Below are 16,481 nucleotides of genomic sequence, written 5' to 3' on the forward strand. Positions count from 1 at the left end.
ACATTCTATAGTTCCCTTTACTCCAGGCCCGTAGAACACACTGAGCAACGCATGCGCGAACTCCTTGAGCAGATACCCACTACAGAAATCTCCCAACAGACCGGGGCCAGCTAGACTCCCCGATTACGCTAGACGAGATAGTGTCGTCCATCTCCGACTTGCCCAAAGGCAAAGCGCCCGGCCCAGATGGGCTAACCGCAGATTTTTACCACGAGCACATAGCTATTCTGGCCCCTCGGTTGCTTGAGGTATGGAATGAGGCTCTCCAGGCCTCCATCCTCCCCCCCTCCATGCGTGAAGCGGTCATCACTGTGCTGCTCAAACCGGGTAAGCCTGAAGATGAGTGCGGGTCATACAGACCTCTCTCCCTCATGAATCTTGACACAAAGATCTTTGCTAAGATCATAGCGAATCGCTTTTTGCCGATCATGAAGCACCTGGTGCATGAGGACCAAGCGGGCTTCGTCCCGGGCAGATCCACCTCCCACAACATCAGGAGATTGTTCAATGTCATGTCCCGCATAGATCGGAACGCCCAGGCGGTAGCGGTTACGTTGGACGCCCAGAAAGCCTTTGACATGGTTTCCTGGAAATACATGTGGCTGGTCCTCGAGACAATGGGGGTTGGCCCAAACATGAGAGGGTTTATTAGACTATTGTACACCTCCCCCGTTGCGCGGGTTCGAGTTAACTCACTAACATCCGAGATCTTCACGTTATCTAGAGGCACCCGCCAGGGCTGCCCCTTCTCTCCAATCCTCTTCGCACTAGTGATAGAACCAATGGCGGACTATATCCGCTCTAGACACTCTCATAAGGGAATAAGATTGATAGAGGAGCCTGAAATTATATCCCTTTACGCAGACGACGTCCTACTTTATATCAGAGATCCCACAACTCACCTCAATCCCATACTGAGAGATGTCACCCGCATTGGCACCCATTCCGGTTTCACAATTAACTATTCCAAGTCTGAGATCTTCCCGCTCACTCAATCCACCACACAGCCCGTCTCCGAATATCCCCTGCGCTGGGCCCCTGAAGGCATTAAATACCTGGGTGTACATGTATCCCTCACTAAATCCACCCTACTCACCGATAATTACTCTGCGGTAGCGCAGATAGTTGAGGCTAAAATCTCACGGTGGCGTACTCTTCCGTTATCCGTTGCAGGTCGGCTGTCACTGATTAAAATGATTCTGCTTCCCAAGCTCCTTTACACCTTTAGTAACATTCCCGTTTGGCCTGGGAGGGCATACTTCACTAAATTGCACACGCTCTGCGCACAATTCCTCTGGCATTCAGGTGCGGTCCGCAAGAAGTGGACTGACATGGCACTCTCATACAGACGAGGGGGTATTGCTGCTCCGAACTTTGCTACATACTGGTTGGCGGCCCAAGCCCAATATGCCACTCATTGGTACCCTGGCGCCCCGGTGCGCCCTCATGTTAAGCTGGAACGGCTGGCAACTGCTGGCATTAATCTAATGTCCCTAGTGTTACAGCGACACTACGCCCCGGACTCCCCAGTTGACCCCATCGCTGCGACCATGTTTGCCTGGACACGCATACTAGGCTCATCAGATGGGACCTCCCCGTACTACAAGTGGCTGCCCGCGTGGGCCTGCCCCGGGTTGGAGCCCACGCTAGACGCTGCCTTGGCCCGCCAATGGGAGGCTCTGGGGTATAGGGCATTGTCGGACTTCTATCCAGAGGGCAAATTCATAAACCCCCAGACTTGGAAGCCGGGTCACACTGGATCCCCCTTGGAAACTCTCCAGTACTACAGGCTCCGCGCGGCGTTCCGCTCTAGGTGGCCCTCTTTCCCTGATGAGCCCCCTGACGACCCGGCTATAGCGTACATTGCTAACTCGGGCGGTGCACGGGGCGTCATCTCATCATTATATCATATCCTGCAAGACACCCCTTCTACGCCGCTCCTCGGTGCTCGCAACAAATGGGCAGACGAACTGGGCCTGGAGATAACTGATGAGCTATGGGAGAGCATGTGTCTCCACACCCAAAAAGTCTCTCTCAACTTCCGCTTCCGAGCCATGCAATATAAGCTCCTTAATAGGCTATACTATACACCGCGCAGGACTTCGGGGTTTGCTCGTTCTGAGGTGCGCCTGTGCCCACGCTGTGGGGCCGAGGACGCTGATCATCTACATATGTTCTGGACCTGTCAGAACTTGTTCAATTTCTGGGACGGGGTTCTTAAGACACTTAGTGCAGTAATTGAAACCACTATCGATCCCGATCCCCTTGCAGTCCTATTTGGGGTTTGGAGCACTGAGGAAACTAAACGCCTGAAAAAGTTTTTAAATGTAAGTTGTATGATTGCCAAGAAGTGTATACTCCAGAGCTGGAGGTGTCCCTCTCCCCCGACCCCGCAGAGATGGTTGGGCCTGCTTACATGGTCACGGAATTGCGAAGAGGACTATCTGTCTATGCTGCCGGCCCAGTCTCGCCCCAAGAACATTTGGAATGAATTTAACACATATCTCAATAATCAGTCCGAGGGTGGGTCGGAGTCCGGTCTGTCCCCGGCCACCACTCCTGCATCATGATCTCCTCAGGTCTTCTCCTTTATTCGCAAAACATTGTAGTCACTGCTGTAATGTTGACAAGGTAGCCTGTAAGCACCTCCATGTTTTATATGTTTCATATGCTTGTTGCCTTGATGTTTGTACCTTGTGAACCTCTGCCGATAAAAATAAAAGTTTAAAAAAAAAAAAAATGCATAGGAATTATGTTTAAGATCAATTACAGTATGCTTAAAAAAAACATGCACAGTCGATTGGGACAATAACATTTCTGAGCAAACTATATGCTCGGACATCTCTTCCTCATCCACTTTGCTGATTGCCCTTAGGTCTTCTTAGAAAGAAAAATCACTTGTTCTTTGGCAACAGTGAACTTGCTACTGTTGTGGCTTTGATATTATAAATAAGAATTTGGGTTTTATGGTATTTATTTCTCCAGCATGGGGTCTGGCATGGATTCACCTGCTTATGAATATTCCTCTTTGTCAGGCTGGGAATCCTCAGTAAAAGAAAAAGTTTCACTTTCACTTTAAAACGGTATTTCTCCTCTAAACCAATCAGTGTCCTCTGGGTCATACTACCCCCATCCAATGACAGTCCTCTCCCTAAACTGTGCCACTGGCAGCCATCTTCAGATTTTTACAGCATGCTTCAGTGTTGGCAGTCCTTGAGTTGCTCTGACCTATTTTTTACTTTATTCTCTGAAAAGTTCTATTTGTGTTCCTTCAGAGCCCATCTGCTCCTATCTTTATCGGCCTGCAACTGGGACCCGTTGTCTGTGAAGTTGCGCGCCCCTCAATGACGTTTATTCAGAATTGTACGAAATGACCAAACCCAAAGTTCCAACCTATACAAAAATTGTGTAAATGCCTGCCACCAAAGGTTCGAACAGGGGGGACTCTGCAGCTGCCTGAAAAAATAAAGAAAGAAAAGGACCCTGCAGTGCTGGTTCCCGATCACAGAAGTGAAAGGGAACTGGCGCCGCAGGGTCACAGCACGTCTTCAAAGGTGAGTAGGGTGTGCATGGGGTATGGTGTGGGTGGAGGTGTGGGTTTGTAGGGTTTTTAATGTACAACCCTTTTGTGGTGCGTACATTTCTCATGCAAACTTTTCCGTCGCTGACTTTTCTGCAACGGATAAATCGCGCACATCCATTTATTCGTCTAAGTTTCTGGGAGGCCGTCTTGGGCCTACTTCACGCCCTCCGACCATTACGCAGGCAAAATGGAGGGAAGGACATCTTTCTGGCCCTGCACCCAATGCGGGCAAGGAGCGTCTTTGTGGAAGACAAACGTCACAAGTGTATGTACTGCCTGCACCCCGCAACGAGGATGGGTGCGAGATATGCCTGGGCTTCTCGAAGAAAACGAAGAAAGACCGGTATAACAGGCTGGCGGCATAGCTCATGTTGAGCAAGGCCCCTGCCCCATGCTCCGAGCAGGGTTATGCCTCACCCAGGAGCGGTCGGTCCGAGGAGCAGTCTCCCTCCCGGAGGAGGTCGAAGACCTTGGAGGACGCCTCATCTGTGGGGGTGCCAAGAGAAGGCCAAGAGCTGCAAGGTCGATTCCGCTAGGGGTTCACCGCTAATGCGGGTCCCAGGTCGGATGAACTGCAATCAGCATCGCTGTCTGTCTCCTCAGCCAGCCTGTCATCGGGTTCCTCCTCAAAGAGGAGGTACTCCTCCCCGGCCAAGTTAAGGGACAAATCAGAGCAACACAGGAAGAGAAGAGAAGAAGGCCTCACAGAAGGCTCATTGGGCTCGGCCGAAGACCACATCATGTACATCCTCTGGGGCAACTGCTACGGCAGGTGGTCCCTACAGCGCCGAGTGTCCCTGCCTCCCAGGCGTGACACACTGCAAAGGCAGCAGCGAAGGCTGCGGGCATCCCGGGCAGTGCGGCGCACCAGTTCATGTACCGGTACATGGCCCTCGAGAGGAAAAAAAGGGGGGTCAGAGAGGCCTCAGAGCATCCCTCTAAGGTTTACGTTCAGCCAAAGGACATATCCACAGACAATGACTACCAAGCGTCCGTCCATAAAGAAGACCTGGATATCCTGTCAACGCTCCACACCCTAGTGATGGAGATCCAGCAGAGGTTGTCTCCTGCACCAGCATCTGTTGTACCGCAGGCCCCTGACCAGCCTCTGTATAAGAAGTGTCATCTGATGCCAAAACATCAGCCTACTCCACCGCGTTGAGACCCGGCTCCACCAGTGGGCCCGGATACACACGCGGACACTGGTACGGAGACGGCCATGGAAACCGATGAAGATGAGGCCTTCGCCCCGGCAGATGATGAATCAACATACCTGGATGCACCTCATAGAGGCTCTCCACCAGACTAGGTGGGATCATTCCACTCAATCTCCAGGGCCTCCGAGCTGTTTCAGCTGGTGCCTGAGCAAACCAAGGAGGAGGGCTTCCTATATCAACGACCGGAGTCCAAGAGGAAGACTACCATGGCAGTATCCTTCTTAAATGACATTTGGGAGGAAGGCCTAACCCTCATGAATAATCCATGCAAGGCTTTAACCAAATGAGCCAGGTTTGAAAAGAAATACAGGGTGCCGGACTCTGCACCCAAGTGCTTGTGGTCACAACTGTTGCTGGACTCTGTAGTGTCGGCCTCCGCAAGAAAACGTTCAGCCAACCCGGCCTCCGCATTGTCAGTTCCCCAATACAACAAGGGGAAGAAGATGGACGCCATGGGGAAGAGTCATCTAGACGGTGGCGTCCATGATCTGGGCAGCTAATGCTCTGGTTATCTTGCCCCGATACGACAGAGAGCTTTGGTACAACCTGGGCCCTATCCTGAAATTCCTCGCCTACGACAAGACAATTGAGGTGCTCGCCCTCTTTCAGGAAGGGGAGGTGGCGTCGGACCATGCCATTATGGTGGCAGTGGGCATAGCCGACACAAGCTTGCAATAGATGGGAAACAGAGTTTGCCTTCATCGGCAGGGATGGTTGAAGGCCACAAACTTTCGCTAGGACGTTCATGCGAAGGTGCTGGACATACTTTTCAATGGCAAAAATCTGTTCGGTAAGGCGGTCAACAGATCACTTCAAACCATGGGGACGGCACGTTCCTTTGGCACTCTACAGCAGCATCGCTTGTCTTTTCGAGCAGATCATCCAAGGGATACTCCACATCATACAGGCAAACTCCCCGATCCTCCACGCAGGAAGCCTACGGGGGTTGCTCCCAGGCCTACAGCAGTGGAGGTCAGTGTCGGTTGCCCACAGGGCAGGGCGCCCAAGCAAGTCTGAACCGGCCAAGACTCCGGGGGCCCCCACTTGTACACCCCGGTGGGAGGCTGGCTGACGAGGTTAGTCAGCGAGTGGAAGATGATCACCACTGACAGATGGGTGCTAGACACCTCGCCCAGGGACACACTTTGTAGTTCCATCGCAAGTGCCCTCGTATTCCACCAGTTCCCCATCAGGACCAGCACATCCCTCGGCTCCTGGAAGAAGTTTGAGCCATGTTTCGGAAAAGGACAATAGAGATAGTTCCCCAATGGGTCCGGGGCTTAACATGCTATTCCAAATACTTTCTGGTCAGGAAGAAAACTGAATTGGAGATCCATCCTGAACCTGTGCCATCTAAACAAGTACATGAAATCCCAAACATTCAGGATGGTCACGTTGCAACACATGCTCAGCCAACTGGAGGAAGGGGATTTCTTGACGTTATTGGACCTAGAGAATGCGTACTTCCATGTCCCCATCCACAGGAAACATCTGAAGTTCCTACGGTTCGTGGTACATGGCCAACACTACCAGTTCAAAGCCTTACCTTCCGGCCTAGCGTCGTTCCCCCAAGGGTGTCACACAAAATGCCTGTCCCCGGTAGCAGCCCACCTGCGTCTGCAGGATGTACACGTAGACACGTACCTGGACAATTGGCTGATAAGAGTACGCTCCTAGGAACTGGCCAACGAGCACACAAAAGTGACTGTCCAGCTACTGACAGAGCTGGGGTTCTCTGTAAACTATCCGAAGTCCTGCTTAACTCCATCGCAGAACACGCTGTTCCTCAGTGCCAGACTCAACACAGTGGCTTGCCAGGTGTCCCCCTCGGTGGAGAGGCTAGAGGCCATTCAAGGGAAGGTACAGCGGCTGTCATCGGTGAAGACCGCCACAATTCAGGCCATCAAGTCTTTGCTGGGCATAATGTCATCCTGCATCTACCTTGTATGTCTCTGCAGGTTGCAGATGTGACCCCTACAGGAATTATTGGATGCATGTTGGATACAAGTGTCTCGGATTTTTGCAGACAAGACCCCCCCCTCATCAAGGAGTTCCGTCAAGCGATAGTGGTGGGGGGGTATGCTCCGACATCGCCCAGGGGATGGGATTTCAAACCCTGCTCTCCCGGAGATGGTCACCACGGACGCCTCTGGAAGGTTGGGAAGCTCACACAGGACGTCTACATGCCAAGGTCTGTGGCTTCCGGAGGAGAAGGTTCTGCACATCAACATCCTGGAGTTACTGGCAGTGTTCTGTGCCCTCAAGTCTTTCCTACCGTCTCCGAGACGCAAGATGGTGAGAATCTTCATGGATAACACCATCACCATGTTCTACATTAGGAAACAAGGTGGCACTGGATCCCCAGCGATCTCCAAGGAAGCTCAGTAATTGTGGCATTGGGCAATCGTACAGGGGATGTTCCTTGTCCCGTTCCACCTGGCAGGCATCAAGAACACCCAACGCTGACCCCCTCAGCAGGGAGCTGCGCTCCTGCCATGAGTGGGAACTCTGTCAGGATCAAGTGAACTGTCTGTCAAATGTGGCAGAACTTCAGTCGATCTTTTTGCTACAGCGGCAAACTCAAAATACCAGAAGTTTGCCAGCAGATTCCTCCAACCGAGGAGCATGGGGGACATGGTCTCCTTCCCGTGTGAAGGTCTGTTTCTGTATGCCTTTCCCCCGTTTCCTCTCCTGCTACTTGTGCTCAACACACTCAGTGTTGGTGCAAGATGATACTCATCGCCCTGGCGTGGCAGATTTTGTATCCAGACCTCTCAGTCTGTGTGGCCTCCAGTCAAGTTGCCGGTACTTTCGGATCTGCTCACCAGGGAGGGAGGTGCAATCCATCATGACCCAAGATCTCTGAACGTGAAGGCATGGCTCCTGAAGCCTTAGAGTTTAAATGTTATGAGTTTCCAGCGGACTGCAGGAAGTTCCTCGCCAAAGCCAGGACATTGTCGACTCTAAAGTGCTATGGCCATAAGTGGAAACGTTTTGCTACGTGGGGCCGGTCGCAGAAGATTACCCCTCTGAGGGTCATGGCTCCACAGATTCTTCCATATTTGCTGTCCTCGGCAAAAGCTGGGCTGGCTCGCGCTTCCATCAAGATACACCTGGCGGCCATCTTGCGCTACACCAGATCGCCGAGAAGATCCTCGCTGTGGTCCCACATACTTGTCAAGGAGTTCCTCAAGGGGCTTTTTAGATCTTTCCCTCTGGTGCAGCCGCCTGCCACGGCATGGGAACTCAACGTGGTCCTGACCACACCCATGGGAGCACCTTTTTCGAAACCTATGCATCAACCCCCACTCAAGGTTCTCTCGTGGAAGATGGCATTCCTTGTGTCCATCACCTCAGCCAGATGTGTGGGTGACATCCAGGCCCTATCCTGCAGCAACCATATCTGACTTTACACAAATTGAGGATGGTGCTGCGTATGCACCCCACTTTCAATTTGCCAAAGGTTCCATTGGAATTCTACCTCAACAAGCCTTTGGTGTTGCCGGTTTTCTTCCCGAACCATTTGTCGCCAGCGGAGAGGGCCTTTCATTTGCTGGCTGTTGCTCGTGCCTTGAAGTTCTACTTGACACTCACAAAGGAGACTTTTCGATTGTGAACTTTGAACCTGTAAACCATGGGAAGGCCTTGTCCAAGGCTTCCATCTCAAGATGGCTCTTCCGCTGCATCGTGCACCGGCATCGGCTGGCGAACCGGCCTCTGCAGGCCGTCCAAGAGCCCACCCCACCAGAGCAATTGCTGTGACTACGGAGTTTTTCTGTGGTGCCCCTGTCGACATCTTCCAGGCAGCAATGTGGAGGTCCACGCACACCTTCACAAAGTTCTACTACTTCGACAGCAATTCCAGGGAGGAGTCCAGAGTCGGCTAGGCAGTGCTACGCAACCTGTTTGCTTGATGGGAGTCTGTTCCAGGGGTAAGTGTTAATTGGTTCTGTGGAGCCTTGCCACCTCCCGTGGTTGTGTAATGTGTACTTCTGTGTATTCATTATTCATGATTGCCAGCTTGACGACAGGGAATATTCATGAGCATGTGAATCCATGCCAGTCCCCTGCTGGAGAACAATAGCTACAGGTAAGTAACTTAAACCCTGTGTATATTTCCATCTGTACTGATCCACATTTATTTTTGGTTAAAAAAATAAGTTGCACTGGCCACCAGGGGGTGCACGGATGGCAAACTTCTCCGTGTAAGCTCCGTCCCGAGGTCCATTAAAGTGGACTGCGCCCCCACTGTTGGACTCCCCCTGGCCCCAGGGTGACACTCGATGGATTCATAAGGCTAAAGGTGCCTAGGAGGTGCTGGGAGAAAATCCGACATAAAACAGACGCGGAATGGGCGAGTTGTGAGCCTCTGAAGGAGGAAGCAGCACCACATCCCAGAGGCGGCACGTAACATCTCGCGGCCTCCTAACTGTCCGACACGGACTAAGTTGCACCTGTGCATCCGCAGTATTTGCACACTTAAACCCCCCAAAGACTTAGCCCCCCCAGTTGGCCCACACAAGGAGCACTCCGGATCCCAAATGGAATGCTGAGAGGAGACACGATACCGCGTAACAAGCTATAGACACACACAGCAACAAGGCATCCTTGTGACTTCCCGCGACTACGAGGGCATTCCACCTCCAACGCGAGTGAAGGTGGCAGCCGCCTGAGGACTACGAGCATAAGGTACCGTCCACACTGGCTCCCCCCCCTTCGTTTTAAGAGACCGGCAACGTGTGGGCAGGGCGCCTCACCTACGTAGCGCCTGCAATTTATTTAAGTGGCCCTTCCGCTCCACAGACTCTCCCTGCAGCGACTCAGGAGCCCACCCGCACGCATGGGCACCAGATGAGCATGGCCCCCACGGACCATCTGGCTGTGCGCCCCCCTTAAGACGTGGGCCCCCAGCGCTAGCGCCTCTGCAACGGCCACCCCCGGAGGGCAAACGCGCCCAGAGCACATTTGAAACTCCACCCTCCCGCCGCTTAGGGACACCATCCAGCAGCATTGAGGAGCGCCCTAGTCACACGAGCAGGTGGCGACGGAACGGCTCTTCCCAGATACCAAGGGCCTGAACACCCCGCTCCCGCTAATTGCACTACTGAAGGCGGCCTGCGAACCCACAGCGGACACATTGGGAACCACCCCACGAACCACAGTGAGCAACGAGACATTCTTCCTCTCCCTCCCCCGCTACCAAAAGACCCCAACGCCTCCCCTTGAAGCTCCGCTTTGGCCCAAGCACCTGTAATGCTAACTACCTCCCAATGATCTGATCCCCAGCTGGACCGAATGTGGATCAGTCCCATTAGTAGTGCCATTGCTTCATGAAGAGCGTTCTCTCGCAGAGGACACAGATCACGATTAACACTTCACAACTTGCCAGCCCCCAGCGGACTCATTGCCTACGACGCCCTTTGCCCCTACCGCCTCTGCTGAAAATTAAACCCAACCCTTTCACCCAATATGAACCACATGGCCACGTTGATGTTAACAGCGCGGATCACAGCTGAACCTTACCACCACACACGGGATCCCCTGGCAAACGGAGCGGTCTGAAGCGGCTGATACAGGGAGGGCGGCCTCCACATGATGGGCGGAAGAGGAACCCATAGTCAATGACAAAGTGGACGCTGGTAGGTGAAACAGGGAGAATTCACCCTTCTTAGAATTTAAGTGCCTAGTGGCGTACAAACTATTCCTGGAATCATGCTGGAGTGCACTTGAACACAGTCCCTCACGTCCACGGTTAGGTATCGCATACTTACCTACGGACACGGAAACAGGGAAGACCTGAAGCGGGAATAGAAAAACAGCACCAGTAGGCACAACCTGTAAGGAAAAACATCACGTCTACAGTTATCCCCCTCTACATGAGGAACTCTTCTAGCCCCTCAAGTTACAAGAAGCTCTACTCTCAATCCGTGGTCTCTCCTCCTGGGATGGTGAACACCGATCCGCTCGACCAAGGTGGAAGTCTCCCAGCCAGCCCTATGACAATGTGCTGAAATTGGCCCCCACCTCAAAGAAGCAAACCTCTGCACTCGGAACAGCTTGGTACCAGCACACAAAAGGCATGTTGGACGGTTCACTACGCATCTACCCAATCCATCGACCCTCGACCCCAATGATGAGGACCACCTAAGCTCCACAACGAAACTGAATGTTGGGCCCTCTCAGAAAAACAGAGGCGTGTGCCTCCCTTGGGCCTACAAACCAACCAACTAAAAATAAAAGGGGGCCCCGGGCACGAAAAGAGGCTTACCGCCCCCCCCCCAAATGGATCGCTACCACAGGAGACCTGCCCAGATAACTATATACCAACGAAACCCGGCAAGAAGAAACATTTCAGCCGCACAGCTGTGGTGTACTGAACACAAAACGCATGGGCACGCGACAGAAGTTTTCTAAATACCAATATTTCCACCTCACTCTGAATCAGATCCTAAATCGGCATCTAGCATTGCGACATCGGGAACCGAAGCTGCCGCAACGAAGAGCAACGTAGTGGCCCTTCTTTCTGAAATGAAGAGTATGAGAGCAGACATCGGAGGCAAAATTGACAGGATCACAAACAGAATAGATAAGCTTGAAGAAAGGCTGGAGGGAGTGGAGACTAACCAAACCTCACTAGACACACTGGAATCCCAAATAGACCAGAGGCTCACGGACATCGAGAAAAGAGAAGAAGAATATCGTTTGAAAATCGATGATTTGGAAAACCGCGAAAGAGGTAACAATCTAAGAATCTTTGGAATACCAGCAAGGGAAGGGGAAACAGAGCAAGACTTGAAAAAATACCTCCATTGTGATCCTCAAAGTATTATTCGAGGACGATATGGTAGATGAACCCAAAATAGACTGTATACACAGAGCTGGTGGATCTTCAGGCGGTCCAAAGGCAGTACTCATGAGATTCCACAATTACTCGGACAGAGCAAGAATACTAGATAAAGCCTAAAACACCCCCCAAATAGTTAATGACACAGCCAACGTAATGATCTTCCAAGACCTGGCCTTGCTCACCCTAGCCATGCGAAGGAAATGCATAGCACTGACCAAATGGCTTAAAAAAAGGAATTCGATATCTGTGGGGATACCCCTTCTCCCTCACATTTGAACATGAAGGAAGCACCGTTGGACTCCAAACAGAAAAGGACATACAGAACTATATAGCGGACCTAGTGGGAAACCTCCCCAATGAACAGAATCCAGATGAAAGACCCTGTGAAGACCGACAATAGAAATTACAAGGTCCCAGATGTAGGAAAATCTCTGGATTAAGGAAATGCAGGAGAATGAACACATCACCGGGTATGGACCAGTAAGAGTGGTTAATGTCGAACAGAAGGGGATTAAGGAAGCTCTTCATCGGAGAACGTTGAAGCTCAGAACACAACAGATAAATAATCCAGAAGATGCCAGTACTGATTCCCAGATGATTAATGGGTCAAGCATCGACATGGTGAGTCAAACCATTTGAACCTAGCCATGACACTAACAGTTGGGTGTTTACCAAGAGGGTGGGATTCACACGAATAATTGGCGGAAAACAGACAGACTTCTGGAAATTAACACATATGGGAGGGGGGGTCAGAGGGTCTCACAGTTATTAGAGATGTTTAAAATTTGGACCGTGGGTTGCACGTTCCGCACTGGTGGTCCGAGGCTGGCTTGGTTAGATGTTCCAGCTAGATCGGATGCCAAAGGGGAGGGATGGAGGGAGAGGGGAGCATGGGGAAAGGAACCGAGCAGAATCAGTGGGGTCTACAGAGGGGAGCAAAGATACAGAGCAACTAAAGGCTCATAGGTGCGTGAGATCTCCGCATAGTGACGAAAACGAACAGGGGTACAATGATGGCACCACCCCCAGTTAACGCACATGGACTGCTCAGGATTGTCACGCTGAATGTGAAGGGCTTAAACTCACCAAACAAAAGATCCCTGGTGTGCAGAGAATTCAAGAGAGTGCACCTAGACATGCTCTTTTTACAGGAAACGAAATCTATACAGGGAGAAGAGCGAAAAGTTTTACATACCAGAATGGGCTCAGAATACTGGAGCTCCGGCCTCTTGAGAAAGGCTGGCGTAGGCATATTGATAAGGAAGGGGTTAAAGGGCATGATATCATGCATGTATAAAGCACTACTAGAGGTTGGCAACGGCTCGACCGATAATCTCAAACACTAATGGGAAAGGGACCTGGACATAGAGCTACACCCAAGCGATTGGAATATAATTTGTGGGGGAGCGGCCCTGGTATCAATAGCAGCACAATATAAGCTCCACGCCATTAAGCTCCTTCATGGGTGGCAATACAACCCCCATAGATTATCTAAAATGTACCAGGCTGAAAGCCCACTATGTTGGCGTCAATGTGGGGCACTGGCAGACTTGTGGCACATGTGGTGGGCTTGCCCCAGGACCCTGACATACTGGAATGAAGTCCTTAGCTGGATCAAAAGGGTTGATGGGATCTCCAGAGAAACTACTCCACTGCTGGTTCTATTCAGCCTTGAGCAGACTGAGGGGGAGATGAATAAACTAAGAGGCATAGCGGCCATGCTCTTGTTAGCTGCAAGAGCATGTTTGGCCACCAAATGGAAAGGGGCCACACTCCCTAGCCAGAGGGAGTCGATTACAATGATGAACGACGTATACACAATGGAACGAATAACCAGCCGCTCTCCACAGAAAGGAACCAGTTGGATGGTCATGTTAAATGGTTGAAGTTCACGGTAACAGGAAGACCTGATAAGAATTTGAACTGTATACATAAATGCAAATGTAACCCAACTTCTTTGTTTTGTTAACCTAATAAAACTTAAATTTGAAAAAAAAGAATAAGTTGCTACTGGTATTTTTTTTTCATTAATCGAAAGGAAAATTGTAGTGCTTCGATGACTGTGATGGGTTGCTCACAGTGCTGGTTTGCTGCACATCAATCCACGATCCGGAATGCTATTTCTGATGAGCCGAACAACATCTCGGCAGCCATTTAAACATTTTGAGAGGGCAATAAATTCATTTTTAACTTCTCCCCTGTGTTATGTTACACAGCGACTGACCTGAAGGTCATAACTGACATCCTGGTGAGCTAAGCAAGAGACCCCCATGTCCATATTTTACGATTAAATATATACAGGAAACGTAGGTATTTCCATCTGTATTTATGTTTGAAAATAAGTAAAGATGGGGATCCTTACTTCTAAATAACTAAGCTTAGTACTTAAGTCAGTGGTACTTATAGTGACTGCGGAAGAACAAAAGGCTCAGTGGTAGAATATGAACATACACCTGCAGGGACAACGGAACGCTGGAGATCCGTATTCATGATATCCTTTTGGAATTAGACCAGTTAGATGGCAGAAGAAAATGTTTTTCATTCTTACAGTAATGCTGGGGTGATCAGATTTTACAAATAAAAACTGGGGCAGGGAATCGAAATAAAAGTAAGACTTCAATTTGAAAGGGACTTCCTTGAATACGTAGGTAGTGGTATGAGGGGGGCGGGGAAAGGGGGCTTGGGTCCAATCACTCCGCTGGAAATAAACTTGAAAGTTGGCTGCGATTGTAAGCATGCTGAAAAATAGCAGCCTTTGCTCTGATTACTATTTTAGGTCTTGCTAATTGAATCCCTTACAATACAAACGCAGTCTCTTTGGCACAATCACTCAATGCACGTTGCCGCTAACCAAAAGGTTGTGAGTACAAGGCTATTTTGGGAAAGCTTAATGTCAAATAGTTACATTATTTGGTTTATGATTGTTCGATAAATTATCTTTTACAGTCACGCCCGTGATTCTGCCCAATGCTCTGCCTTTTCACAAAAACCGGGACAGGGGCCCTCGTTGCAGGACAGTCCTAGGAAAACCGGGACGTCTGGTCACCCGAAGTAATGTTTACAAAAAGTAATTGCTCGGTAAGAAAGCTCTCAAGACCACAGTAAGAGCTGTCTGCTGGCCCCATTTCGGGCAACTTGACGTGCAGATTTTGTTTGCTTTCTGGATTTTGCAGCCTTTCCTCGTTTCCTTTATAAATGTATAACCGCGCGTTCCATATTGTGAAGAAAAAAAATTATCCGGGCTGGATGGACTACATCAGCTGTGCATAGACTAAGTGAGCGCTTCATACAGACAAGCGGCTTCTTGTTACACATGTGAAATTGAACTTGCAGACCCACCAAAAAATAACACTATCAAATATGACGCCAGTTTTGAAGAGTTGTACTTGGTCATGCAGGTTATTTTGATGGTAGCTTTAACCCCTTAACTGCCAATGGTTTTCCCCTCCCAGTGCCAAGCCCTTTTTTCGTGATTCAACCCCTTGTAAACCTTTTGTTACATGTCATATCTCGGCCAAATATGGCTCCTTTTCTCCCCACATGTAGGCGGTCATAACACCACCAAGGAATCACAGTTTGCTGTATGGGGGTGAGAGAAAATAACCAAAAAGGAGTACATTTGGTGTTTTTTCAGTAAATGCCAATAAAATCATGTACAAAGAAGCCTGTGTTTTATTCCTTGTAAGAGCTAGGAACAAATGATTTGCAGTTCTGAATTCACCATTCTCCAGGTTTTCAAGAACAGGTTGAGTGGAAACCAATAAAACATATTTTTATAAGGTTACCATCACTTTTGTGAGTGGTAGGCAATTTTACCATTTTTTTTCCCAATAGGACATGTGTGGACGGAATGGAAGAGGAGGGTAGGAAAAATGAATGGGAAGACAGAAAGGCATACATTTCTGAAAAGTAGACAACATTCCAGGTTTAGGAAAGGGTGAATTGCACAGTGCAGGCAACAACTATGTAGGTTAAAATTTCCATAGTTTGGGGAACAATTGGACCTGTAAGGTAATGGCTTCTGTGAATATTGAGAAAAGCAATGCACCGCTACGTTCCCTTGACTCTTCTAGTTAGGAAAGCGCACATTTTTTTTTTTATTTTTCACAAAACAAGCAATACCACAAGCCAAAAACGGAGACATGATACACAGGATTTTTATGCTGATGGCCTAAACAGACGTACTTAGCATGTGTAAATAAGGAAAACAAATGTTGTGAGAAAAGGCAAGCATACCCTTTTTGAAAGAGCCTAGGCAGACCTTTTGAAGGGTAGGTGACTTGTGCAGGTTTCAAAAGCGTACAGTGCATAAAGCAGCGACTAAATGTAGGTTACATTTGGGAAATGAAAAGGTTGTGCAACAAGTTAAGTTACGAATGTATGGAAACGTTATGAAAACCAAGAGAAAACAAATGTCCTACCTTGCCACATTCCCACAGCTGTCCTGATGAAAACGGTACCTCACATGTGGGGGGTGCACCTACCTGGACGCAAAGGAAGAAGGCCAAACCACTGGTACATCAAATGCCTTGGGAAAGACTGGATTTGGCTTTGTGGACAACCCACAGATTTGGGCTTGGGGTGTCGCAGCCACCAAGGAAAATGGGGAACCCCATGCATTTCTGAAAAGAAGACACCCGTGGGAATCCACAGAGGTCCGACTTGCACAAATCGCACCAGAATGTATTGTCCACAAGGCCCAGTAAAGTCTGAAAATTGGGGTCATGGGGGAACTCAATTTTTAGACATTTCCCACCTGAAAACCACGCCACCAAAAACGCATGTCCTACCTTCCCGTGTTAAAAAAGGGGGTTCAGTAGGTGCACTACCAAGT

This window comes from Ambystoma mexicanum, chromosome 9 (assembly GCF_040938575.1).
Source record: "Ambystoma mexicanum isolate Mex_15411 chromosome 9, UKY_AmexF1_1, whole genome shotgun sequence".
Lineage (NCBI taxonomy): Eukaryota > Metazoa > Chordata > Amphibia > Caudata > Ambystomatidae > Ambystoma > Ambystoma mexicanum.